Below are 12,898 nucleotides of genomic sequence, written 5' to 3'. Positions count from 1 at the left end.
CTACAGTATATATATTTAGAGCAGAAGAAGATCCTCATCCTACCTTGAGTTAGTGTTACTATCACCACATCCGCCCCAGCAAGTGTGTAATCAATAATTGGCGAACATTTAATTTAGCCACACCTCTATATAAATAACAGAAACCGAAAGAAGAGGGTGGGTTTGATGAATGGTTGGGTAGTGGGATTTGAGGGAAAGGTTTGACAAAGATGAACACTACACATGGACAACACTCAACACACATAATCTTAGCAGCCGACTATCATAAATCTGTTCAGGGAGAAAAAGCAAATGCATGCATGATGATGACTTGAGTGTAGTAGTAGACTAGTACAGGGCAGTACAATATTAGGGACTTGCCTGTCTGCCCCCAGAGAGACCGAAGTTACATACATTTTATGTTCTGTTGTTGTACTGGGCTTCCTTTGAAAGAGAGCAAAGAAAATTTGAAAAATATCTGTAGGAGTCAAATATATAAGCAAACATAAACAACAACACACACAGTAGTAATGATTAAAGAGAAAAAATGTATCAAATGGCATGATACTTTAATTATTGCCAAATTGAGATTTGCATCTCCGCATTCCTCTTGGTCCTTCATTGGACAGTCCGTCCATCGATCTTGGGGGCCTGCCTGGGGGATGCTGTTTGGTATGTTATGTGTGAGTTGTTTTTCCCAGTATAGCACAGGTAAAGGCCGGCCTGTAGATTTAAAAACAAAAAGAATATTGATAAATCAAGGAGGAACGTTAAACTGCATAAATTAAGGACAAGTGCAACAAGAAGACTTTCAGAGGCGGCATGGCTAAATCACGTCTGTTGCCAGCAGTTACCTCCAACAACAGAAGCAGGCACCCCCCCCAACTTCTGCGTACATTAGGATTTGAGCCAGACAGCACTGAGCACACATACACACACAGCCACATATCATTTTTCAAATTAAGTAACAAAATCAATGCACCGCTCAGTAACACCAGCACACTTGCCACCACCATTACACAGACATGTAGGTCTGGTGTTGTTGTTTATCTTTTATGCCACGTCATGAAATGCCCTAAGTTATTCCATCAATCATCTCCGATCCTACTGACTGACTGTGAGTATGGTATGGTCATGGTGTCCAACTCTATAATGTCCTGAGTGAGTCCAGACTCAAAAAATGCAATGGATTGGCCTGCAGTAGTACAATTTTTCTATTGGACAATAAGAAGGGAAACATTGACTTGAGTAACTTTCTTTGTGTGTAGAATACTAGTATACTACTAATACGAATAATAATAATAATAATAATAATAATAATAATAATAATAATATTAATAATCTTTATTCAGCATATAAAAATATGACCATAAAAGAGAAATCTAAACATATATATATACATCAAGCACAAACAGTTTTCATAAGAGCAGCCAAATGTACATTACAACAGCATGAAATTAATAAAATGTTGTTGTCCCCCTTGGTCCCCTAAATTCATAATGTAGCAAGCAACCTTTACTTCAAATTAAGAAAAAAGTGTATAAACAGTGTATAGAATACTGGTAGACATCATGCATAACATACACCAATCCCTCGGAGGCAGCTTAAAATTCATGCTATCATTTGCCTGTTCTTCCGGGGCAGTCCCGCTAAGCTCAGAAAGGAGAATAGATCTATAGTCAGGCTTGGAGGGACTTTAGGCGGGCACACATTTCACAATTGTTGTACTATTCTCCATCCAATGTGTGACTTGAAGGATGTGGATTTAGGGCGATTCAGGAGGCCTGGATTTACTTCATCACTGACTGCACACAGTTGCAAATCCAATCCAGCAATAAAAGAGTAAGACAGTGGGGATGGATGTGTTGTGATTCGAACCAGAAAAACAGTGACACACACAATTATTAAGGTAAATATTATTCCTTAGCTATATCTTTTTGTTTTTTTGGGGGGGCGTCAAAGGAAGAAAGAAAGTAACTTGAAAGCCTAGTTGTCAGGGAAGTAGAGCTCGTCCTCAAAATCTGGTGGTTTATCCAGAAGTAGGTCACCTAACACACTTATTCCATGACCTGAGTCGCCATCATCATATTCTTGCTATGCTACTTCAGGTATGTTGTAATCCGGTGGTATAAACTGCTGATTCATTTTAATCATGGGTAACCTCTCCACATTTTGGGGCGAGACACTGGTCCTTCTCATTGTCATAACAGCACTAGCAGCCCTGAAAACACACTAAGAGGAGACACTTGCGACAGGGCAAGACAGATAGTTTATCACCAGCCTGCTGAACACTGGTCATTGACTCCTTTTCCCACGCCAATACAACAATTGATTTGGATCAAAGTAGACCTCTGTTGGGTCATCCAAATAGGCCTGGACCATCTGCTCAATGCTCATGGGTGCTCTGATTTACTCAGCCTCTTTTGCCTTTGCCTCAGCACTGGGTTAAAGCCCTGTCTATAGAAACCATTCCTGTGCCGATTTTGGGGCTGATGCTCCTGTTCTTGTTGATGTTGTTCTTGGCGGTTTTAGCTGCTATGGGCTAACCGCACTGCCCTCAGGCTCTGAAGTTGAACCTGAAGGCTGACCTGCAGTACCTGTTGTGCCCTGGAGGAGTGGGCCTCCAATTCCTGGCCGTTCTTTTTCTAGCAGACTGGCTTGCACAGCTATCTAAGTTGTGTAGCTGGCAATATCCCTAGCTGAAAAAGGAATGAAAGTGTGCAGTAATGGTTTGTACCATGGATCAAGAATTGTGGCACAATGTAATGGTTGGATGATACAATGCCTCTTTGCACTTTTGCGTTTTGAGATAAGCTAGGGGTTAATTTCTCCACCAGCTCATATGCTTCTTTTTTCCCTCCACATGCGCATACATTGCAGACACCCCCTTCAGCTGTTACTGTAGCATGTGCAACAATGGGATAGGTTGGCCCATAGTCAGACCCTTCAGGATATCGCGATTTTGCGGGTGTCGCAAAATCGGCACTTTAGTTAAAGTGCCATGATTTTTTTTTTAAGTGCCGTGAAATCGGGTTCCATGCAGCAGAGGGGTGTGCACGAGCCGCGGAAGAGATGTTTATCCCGTCATGATGCCGCAAAAATAAACAAGCACTGGCACATCCGACAGCTTGGCTTTTCAGACCCAAAGCTTATTGGCTCACATCATACATGTTCTCTTAGCCTGCTCATCGCCCTCCTTATTTTCCAATGTAATACCTTCTCTCTACCTCCATCTTTCTTTGTCTCTTTCTTACTCTCCTACTCATGGACATTATTTATGTTTCATTTTTATCTTTTACCTAATTTACTGGCTAATCAACTTCCAATTTCTGTTTAATCCAAACAAGGATATGTTTCTTGTCTTATGAATATGGCCAGGATATGGGTGATTTCACATCTGAAAGCGATGTGGTCGGTGGTTGGACATGAGTTAAACAGTTTGGGAGGCCTGTGGCGGCCCTACTTCAGGCTGCACCATGGAGAATGCTAACCACCTACCAGTGGAAATGTATTTCTATATACAGTTTACATTTATATAAAGCTGGCTCCCAACTGAGCCAGCCATGTGACTATTCTGCAGGCAGAAGAAATGGGTCTAAACTAATGTGCTCCATTTTTCCCGATAGTATCTTCTAGGTATAAATCAGACTTACACCTGAAAAACAGGTTGTGATGAGATGTGTGCACATGCGGACTAAGCATAATTTGCACACCTATTCATGGATGCAATCTACGTAGGATGTGGGAGCGTACATGGGTGAAGAAATGTAGCATGGAATTAGTGAATGGCGCGTCTTGCAGCCCAAGACATGTTTATATAGATCTCAGATTTAAATCTGTAATATGTAAATACCACGCAGTCATACGTGTAAAAAACTGAATTGTGCTCATTTTGCACAAGTTATGATACAACTTAGTTTTTAGTGTATTTCAAGTATAATGATTTTTGTCCCTGTGCTTATGCACAGTTGATCTACTGTGGTTTACATTGTATTTCTGTGACTAACTAGATACGTTTAATCTGTGGCGGACAGTGAAATATCCTTCTAGATTTCACAGTTACATGAAAGCAGAGCGGGATATATGCCTTGTTTCAGTATACAATCTGGTACAAAAAAGGAGTATCATGTCCCCATCTTGGGGTAGTCGAGGGCAGGCCACAAGAAATTCACAAATTATCTACAAATAATTTTATTCAATTGAGTCCAATGACTAGCCCACTTCGTACATCCTTAAGGTAAAACATCCCTTAGACCGGTGTCCTTTGTTGTCAATAAAAAATGCCCTCCTCTCTGAGGCCCTTATTACCAGTGGTTTAGAATAAAACTGTTAGAAAATGGGTTGGAGGTTGACTTGGAAGGGAGCCCGGGCAAGCAGCAACCAGTGGTGGAAGTGCCTAAAAAAGAAGTATGGGAACTGTGATGCTGTGCACAATGGGGGCAAGTGTGAGCGTGTTTGGGGGAAGGTCAAAGGTGTGGCGAAAAAAAATGATCTGTAACTTTTTGCGGTCTTACACCTCCAGTTAACTACACATAAAAACGCACACGAAAGCGGTGTCCAGCCGCCCTCAGACTTTCAGGCGAGAAAAGGGTTAAGGATGTGCCAAACACGGGTCCCGCAATGTGTCAAAAGGTGTGATAACTGCTACCAACCTATACTAAAGCAAATAGAGAATTGCATTTCCAAGGGCTAACAGCCTTAACCTGTGGGCTGCTTCCTCTATTCCATATTCCAGGTTGCCTATTCAAAGTGGAATACTCTGCTAAAATGGTGTCCATTGATTTAAGGCTGAAAATGAATGATTATGAGTAAAATAAAGTGCTGCAAAAATGCAGCTAAATTTCAATATTTGTGCCGCTAAATTTCAATATTTGTGCCGCTAAATTTGCGAATCGATGCCGCTATATCCTGGGGGGTCTGTACAGTCCTCAATCAATCAATCGATCAACCCTCCTTGCTGACTTAGCGTGTGAATAACCTCGAGTGGAAGTAGCATCTCTGTCAGGCATTTAACTAGGCCCCATTGGTCCATCTTAATGATCATGCCTTTCACAGTAGCATCTCCTCTGCATGACATATTCATTGATTGGTCTGTACTTCTCAAACAGACATTTAAGCATGTAAAAAGTTGAGTTCCAACATGTTGGCACCTCCTGGATGTGTGCTTTAATTGGCATTCTATTATCTTGTTGAATGATCCTCAGCTGCCTCCGGGTTTTAAAAGAATGGCTGAAATGTGTGCAGATTCTTCTGCAGGTGGTCAGCAAGTTGATGACTCTGTCTTCTTTTTCCAGAAAATCTTGAACAATGATGTTTATGCAGTGCACCAAACACAGGAACCTGAAATAGCCACCATCGGCCATGGCCTTAACTATATTACTGCCATTGTCCATGGCAACAAAACCAATATTTAGCCCTCTTGGTCACAGCCATTCAAAGACCTTGCTGTCAAAGTCTTCCAAAATGTTTTCCGCATTATGATATTTCTCCATGTGGAACAAGGCTACAGTTGCATGTTTCCAAGCATTAAAAATCTCAGCAGTGTCAAAACCTGCAGATATCTTTTCTCTAATCCTCACAAAAGAGATCCAGTGTGCAGTGATGCACATGTAATCAGTGCGGTCCACATGTTTGTTGTTGGATGGATAGTGTGAACAACACTCTGCTACAAAGCTTGGTCAAGCAATTCTAGCTGGGAACCTTCCATTTCAGGTAGATGGTTGCCACAAATGCAAAAAAAACACCCCTTCCACAAAAGGAAAAGGGAGGAGGACCAGTGCTAACTTTTTAGCCAGCTTTGCATTGTACAAACGTGCCGTTGGGTTGCATTCGCACTGCCACTCTGACTTAAACATGTTGAGAATGGTAGCCTGGAATATTTTTCTTTTCTGGTGCCACTGATGCAGGTGACTTATTGATGCCAGATGTTAGGCTCAATACAGGTTTTTTCATTGCCTGGACCCCTTGGTGTCTCAGCCTGACTCTTGTGCCATTGCGATGTTGCTGATGATGAAATGGGCTGTACCACTGCACTGCTGGGGACAGGGCTGCTTTGTGTAACAGAGACAATGTCTCCCACTTGTTCACCTTCCACCTTGATCGGTTCTTCTTCTCCTTCATCCCCTCCACCAACAACACGTGCAGTTTTTTGGGTGCTAAGGTACGCCTCCCAGTGGATCAAGTGGTGTTTTTTCAGATGGGTTGTTTGGCCTATGGTACCATAGTTTGTGCCAAGCTCACCCTGACTAACACCTTGTCCTCAAATTGAGCATATAGCAATGTTAACCTCCTTCTTGCTAACCAAAAAAAGTCCCAAACTGGGGTGGTCAATTTTCTGGAGCTGCTGTGCCTCTTGCAATGTTGGATGAACTGGTAGGTGGGCATGATGTCTGACTCTCTGCAGTACCTACTTCTACTGAGGTGGTTGTGGTGGATGTAGGTCGCTGCCGGTGAAATATGGAAACTGAAGTTAGTGTTAGTGGTATCTGTGATTGTGGTATCTGTGCCACATCCCTCATAACTATTTGGGATGGGGTAATGTCAGTCTCGACTGGGGCAGGACTAATGTCCATGATGACTGACTCGTCATCATTGTCCTCTTCTACATCTACCTCCATAACTCTAAGGCTTTCTGGAACCTTCCTTTTCCCTAGCTTTGTCTTGTGGTGTGTCTCACTCTCAGACTGAGGTTGCGTCCAAGTGGCGTTAGGATCAACAGAAGGGAGGCCTGCAGAAGAAGTTGATGAACTAACCCTCCTTTTCCTTGCTGGGGCTCTGGAAGACAATGGATCTTCTGAAAGAGTGGCTTGCCCTTCTTCTTCCTCTGCAGGTAGCTCAATCTGCTGAACTGCCCCTAGTTTGGGAGGAACAACTCCTATTGGGGATGGTTGCAGCTTTTGTTGCCCACTTATCAGAGTTTCCTGCATTGATTGGGTACTACTTTGCGATAACGATAAGTCAATTTGAACATCACTGCTCGTCGACATTGGGCTCATGATTAGACTGGCTGCCTCTGCGACAGACATGGCCTTGGGCCTAGGTTGGTGGGGTGGGTCCACTGATGCGGGGGTGTTGCTCCCAGCTTGCTCCCCGGACACCGCTGCTGCAGGTACAATTTTTGGTTTCCCAAAAAAGGTCTTGGGTGACATAATGGTCTTGGTAAGTGGCAGTTCCTTCTTCTCATTGACAACTTTCTTGGTACTGAATGTAGTACCTTTCTTTGGGGCTATCTAGAAGATGTCAGTAGCAAACTGTGACACGAGTTGAAGAGATGTCTGTGGTCACATGTCACGTGACATTGTGCGCAGCTGGACTTGTGTCTGGCAGTACAATGGGTGATGTTGTCTCCTCCTCTTTTGTGCACCTAAAAAAAAAGAAGGAAGAAGAACATCAGTGAACCGTGGCATTTATTGTTGTGGTTCAATTACTACTAGTACAAACATATATAATATATAACTCAGTGTGTGGTCACACTTGCTTGTGTTATTAATATTATTACATTTCTTACCTCAGTTATTAAGAAAACATAACATTACAGTGTAGCCATTTGTGAGACTTTGACAACAACAAGGGCTTTCATGGTGTACTGTGCAGTACAGTCAGGAATGATAGGAAAGAAGAAGAACACGAACAAAAATACAAATGTAACGGACCAGGTTTAGCATTGTTCATCACGTGGGATGCAGCATTCAGGGAGCTGCAGCTGACAATGGATGGAAGCAATAAGCCAAGAGGAAAAAAGGAAAGAGATGCAGGCCTATAGCAAAAGTAGTAAATCACACTAACTGCCACCCAAAAATGGCTACCAGCCACATGGTCACTCACTAGTCACAACAAAAATACGCAGGAGACCTGTAAAGCAATGAACTCAAGCAGGCCTATATTGAGTTGGACACAGACTTTACAAAATTACCCCAGGTCACATGGGGAGGCTCAGCCAAGGCAAACGCTGGCCCACTATTACAAACACACACACACACTGGCCAGACAAAGGAGGCGTGCTAACCAACACAACTTTAATGCAACAATGCCAAAAATGGAAATCCACAGGGCAAAAAAGGTTTGCAAGTTACAACAACCACACACATCCAACAAAGGTATTTATTTAACACACATGAAAAAAAGGCGAATACCCCAAAAAAATAACATTTTGCATTTCAATCCAATGGTATCCATGCCCTTCATGATGTTTACAGAAACTGTTGTTTCATGCACCCAAGAGTAGCTCTGCGCAAACTGGCTAACAGGCCTATTGGCAGACTACTGGGCTAGTGAACTAAATACATTTTGTTAATTGATTTCAAAAGTTTGAGAAAATGTAGTGAACTGTACAACATGTTTTCTTTATAAAAGAAGAAAAATTACGTACGAAGAATCAACTAGGACCCTACTGAAACAACAAGCCACGCACCACAAAACATTTTTTTTAAATGATGAAAAGCCCAAAAACATCTATGTGTGTGGCCCCAATCAAACAAACACCAATTTTCCAACTTACTTGTCAAATTACAAATTCAAAGGTTCTCAAATCCGATGATATACGATGCAGCAGACACAAAGAGTGATCCTTCCAGCTCCAAATCCAAAAGAAAATTGAACAGGAGATGGACAAATCATTGGGAGGAGCCAGCTGGACAGGAATTGGAAGTTGGAGACTCTGGAGCACTTCTCCAAAAGAACTCCTTGCACAGAAAAGTACAGCCAAATTTCAATCTGAGGAGTTTTTTTTATCCAAATCGTAATTTCGGGTAGGTTTGATGCTGCTCGGGAGAGAACCTTCTCCAGATTGCAGATTCTGTGTGTTCGAAATCAGGTTCTTCAGAAAACTTCCACCGGAAGTCTGATGGCGTTCCCAAATGACATGTTCGCAATCGCAAACTCTTGCTGGACCGTGTGGCCGGCTAGCAAATCTTGTGGCACTCACGAATGGATGGGAAATCTTGTTGGTGATTGCAGGTATAAGGTAAGTCACTCTTGCATGTGCAAAAATGCATTTTGGGTGCACAAACACAAAAAACTCTGCTCTGTTGGTGAGTGCAGAGTTTTCCGGAAACTTCGCATTCTATGAGGAACGCGGAGTTGCCATAAATGTAAGAAACTCTGTGAGCAGAGCGGAGTTTTAAACCCAGGGTTACTCCTAAGTCCAAAAACAATGATCAAACTGCTTCTTCTGATCCCTGGTATTTGCAAGAGCTTAGGGAATCCAAAAAGAGTTGCAGGAATCAAGAACAGATCTTGGGGAAATTGTAATGTCATGTTAAAAAACCATAAACATCTGATTTTGATAACAAAATCAAATTATCTTACAGATAAAATCAGAGCAGCTGGAAATTCATCCAAGTAACTATTTAAAGCAGTTAAAACCGTCTCCACGTTGGGCAACATGAAGGTGATAGCCCTCAGTCAAAAGTTAAGTAACAAAATGGCAGAATTCTTCATCTCTAAGGTAAAATACATGTATGAGGACTTTAAAAAACCTTCAAACAGCCCTTACAGAAAAATATACTCTACTACAATTGAGGATTCTGTAGCATTGGCCAACAATCTTCTCCCTATGGTGTTCCAATCTTTGTCTCCTCTTTCTGAGGAGAAAGTCTCCAACTCTATGGCTTGGTGGGAGCACAGCTCCCGCCAAGCCATAGTAAACTCTGGACCGCTTCATGGAAGTGAGAGCATGGGAAATGCACTTGCTTCCATGAAGCGGAGCAGAATTGCTTTTGAACAGAGGGAGCTGCATGTTTACAGCTCCCTCTGTGGAAAAGCAATGCCAGTTCCTGCAGGAGTTAGGGAGTCGGCAGGGACCATGGGGGCCTTGAGGCTCCCCCTGCAGTCCCCAAGATGGTGCCATGCCCGGGGTATTGGGTCCCCGGGGCAATATCAGCCTAGAGAGTGGAGCCGTGCTGGACCCCTTCCCATTTAAAAAAAAGATGAGGTCTGGCCCTGGGGGATGGGGTAACAGGGGCCACAATAAGCCTGGGGAGGGGGGACATGTGGCCCCCTCCAGTCAAAAAATGTTTAAATAAATAAAGGACAGGCCTTGGGGTTGGGGTCCCTGTGGAAACAATTGGCACAGGGAAGGGGGTCACATGGCCCACCTTCCTTTATTTATTTAATTTTTATTTATTTTAGAAGTTTTCTATAGCACTGGCCAGACCCGAGGGTATCGGAGCGCTTTACAGTGGATGTGGAGAAGACAGGTAAAGAACAATAAAGCAAAAATAGATTCATACTTGTTTAAAGATTAAATAGTGTTTGGCGCCTGAGGGGTGACTTTGAGGTAGCCACTTTGAGGTAGTCAGAGGTTCAGGGTGTGCTGTTGAGGTAGAGCGGTCCGGAGGTGTTTTCGATTCATAGTATTCTTGATGTATAGTCAAAGTTATTATTGGACTTTTTTCTTAGCAATGAAGAGCCCGGGTTGTGGGTTAGAGAGGGGGGACGTGTGAGGGAGTGGGTACGTGATGACAGGTTGCTGCCAGGCAGAGGCGTGATGGTTACGTAATTGAGTTTGGGAATGCACGGTTGAGGTAGAGGATTTTTAGCCGGCTCTTGAATTCTGGTACAGAAGGGGTAGTTCTGATGTCCACAGGGATGGAGTTCCAAATTTTATGAGCGTTGCCTGCAAAAGAGCGGGCCACAGTTTTTTGTTTCCGGGTTCTCAGGGGGATGAGTAGGAGGGAGTTTGAACTTCTGAGACTTCTAGATTGACCAGCTTTCTTGAGCTTAGAGGGTAAGTATTCTGGTTTCCCTGTGTGAAAGGCTTTGTGAGTAAGGCAGGCCGTTCTGAAGCTAGCGCGCATTTCCACTGGTAGCCATTTTAGATATCTGAGTGCGGGAGATATGTGGTCGAATTTCTTTGCACCGGAGACCATTCTGGCAGCTGCATTGAGGGTAGTTTTTAGTGGCGCTAGGTGGGATAGAGCTGTGCTGGAGAGGGTTGCAATCCCATATTCCAGTCTGGAAAGCACCAGTGATTGGGTGGCTTGTTTGACATCTCTCTGCGGAATGTGCGGTTTGATTTTGTTGAGGAGTTTTAGATTGAGGAAAACGCTCTTAGCGGAGTTCTTGATGTGGTTCGTCATTGATAGTTTACAAGGGTGATTCCAAGTGATTTTACCCAGTTAGTCAGGGAGAGATTTCCGTTGAGGGCATCAATAGCTTTCACCCATTCAATGATTTGCGGGTTATCCTCCTTGTTAGAGATGAGGAGGATCTCGGTTTTTCCTTGATTGAGTTTAAGGTGATTCGTCGCTAGCCAGTCTTGGACTTCTCTGAGAGTGTTGTTGAGCCTTAGAATGTCATAAAAGGAGGAGGTTTCTATGTAGATCTGTGTGTCATATGCATATAGATGGAAAGGGATGTTGGCTTTTTCAGTATGGTGGTGAGGGGTACTATATATATGTTGAACAGTTAAGGAGAGGGGAGAGGAGAGGGGAGAGGGTCGGATGTGAAGGATTTGATTTGAACTCTTTGGAAGCGATTCTGAAAGAAGTAGGAGAACCATTGAAGGACCACATCGTCCGCACCTACTCGTTCTTTGAGGGCCTTGATGAGCAGCTTGTGGTCTACCGTGTCAAAGGCCGCTGACAGGTCTAGGAGGATGAGTAGGCAACAGTGATCTGAGTCAAGTGAGTTGCGGATGTCATCCACTATGTTCAGGATTGCGGTTTCAGTGCAATAGCCTTTTCTGAAGCCTCATTGGTTATGGTCTACAAGATTAATGTTGTCGATCTGGTTGTTTTAGGTAATAGCCCACATTTTTCTAGGATTTTGGCTAGGAAGGGCCGACTGGAGACTCGTCTAAAGTTGTTCAGGTCATTAGTGTCTAGGCCTGGTTTCTTCAGAAGAGGTGTAACCTGGCCGACTTTGAGGCAGTCAGGGATGATGCCAGTTTTTAAGGAGCTGTTGATGATTTCACACCAGAGTGGAGCAAGGGTGAGTTTCAGGCCTTTGGCCATTTGGGAGGGGATGGGATCAAGGTTGAGTGATGAGGGTTTGGAGGATTAGATTAGATTGAGGATCTTGGCTTCGTGGATGTGGTCGAAGGAGGCCAAAGCGATAGTGGTAGGATCTCTAGAGGTGGCTTTGGTTGTTATTAGGTCGTTATTGCCATGCGGATGGGGGTTGACGTCAAGAGATAGTTCGATCTTGGTGATTTTTTTGTGAAAGAAGCTGGAAAAGTTATCACATAGGGTTTTGAAGGGCTGGGGATGGATAGTAGATGGCTTGGATGTTTGTTTTTTGATGATGTCAAAGAGTTCTCTTGGTCTGTTTTTTGCCTTGTCCAGCAGATTGCAGAAGAAGTTAGTTTTTTCGCTATTGATATGCTTCTTGTACCTTCTCAATGATTAGAGCGGCAGACCATGATGCAGAAGTCTAGCCCGGGACCAGGGTTCAATTCCCCGCCTCGGCGGGTCTTGGGCTCAAAATTCCACGGACCTGATCATTCTCGCCTCGGTGCATATTCCAATCATGGAGTCCCACTCTGCAACTCTGGGCAATAGCTTGCTTAATCTCCACAACGGCCCCCACAATGCTAAGGATGCCTGGCCTCCACCTTGGGGGTGCCCAGGAGTGGACGCCTCACAGGGAAAGCCAGGATGGGTTCCACAGCGGTATTCGTACAAGTGCCTTGAGACCATTGCGGGTGAGTAGTGCGCTATACAAGTATCAATTTAAATTTTTACATTCTTACTGCTATGAGTTCCTCGCAACGGCTGGAGGAGGGGTTCTTTCTCCAATGACGTTCCGTGGCTCTGAGATGTCATCTTTCCTCGTTGATGTCCTTGTTAAACCAGGTCTAGATGGAATGTTCCTAGGTTTTTTCTGTTTTAGGGGTGCCAATTGGTCTAGGATGGCGGACGTGGTAGTGTTGTAGTGTGAGATGAGTTCAGTAGTTAAGAGGCCCTCCGAGGAGATTAGC

At 43.7% G+C, this 12,898-nt stretch overlaps 1 long non-coding RNA gene across 1 annotated transcript in view; it reads right to left on the bottom strand.

Moving 5' to 3' along the window:
• Positions 1-585: 585 nt before the first annotated feature.
• LOC147726232 (uncharacterized) overlaps positions 586-12,898 on the bottom strand; it is a 92,739-nt gene continuing 80,426 nt past the window's right edge. The window contains exon 3 of the long non-coding RNA XR_015309422.1: positions 586-702. This is a non-coding gene — a long non-coding RNA (uncharacterized LOC147726232). The remainder of the gene's footprint in view (positions 703-12,898) is intronic.

Source organism: Lissotriton vulgaris, chromosome 3_1 (assembly GCF_964263255.1).
Source record: "Lissotriton vulgaris chromosome 3_1, aLisVul1.2, whole genome shotgun sequence".
Lineage (NCBI taxonomy): Eukaryota > Metazoa > Chordata > Amphibia > Caudata > Salamandridae > Lissotriton > Lissotriton vulgaris.
This window is presented reverse-complemented; position numbering and strand designations above follow the sequence as displayed.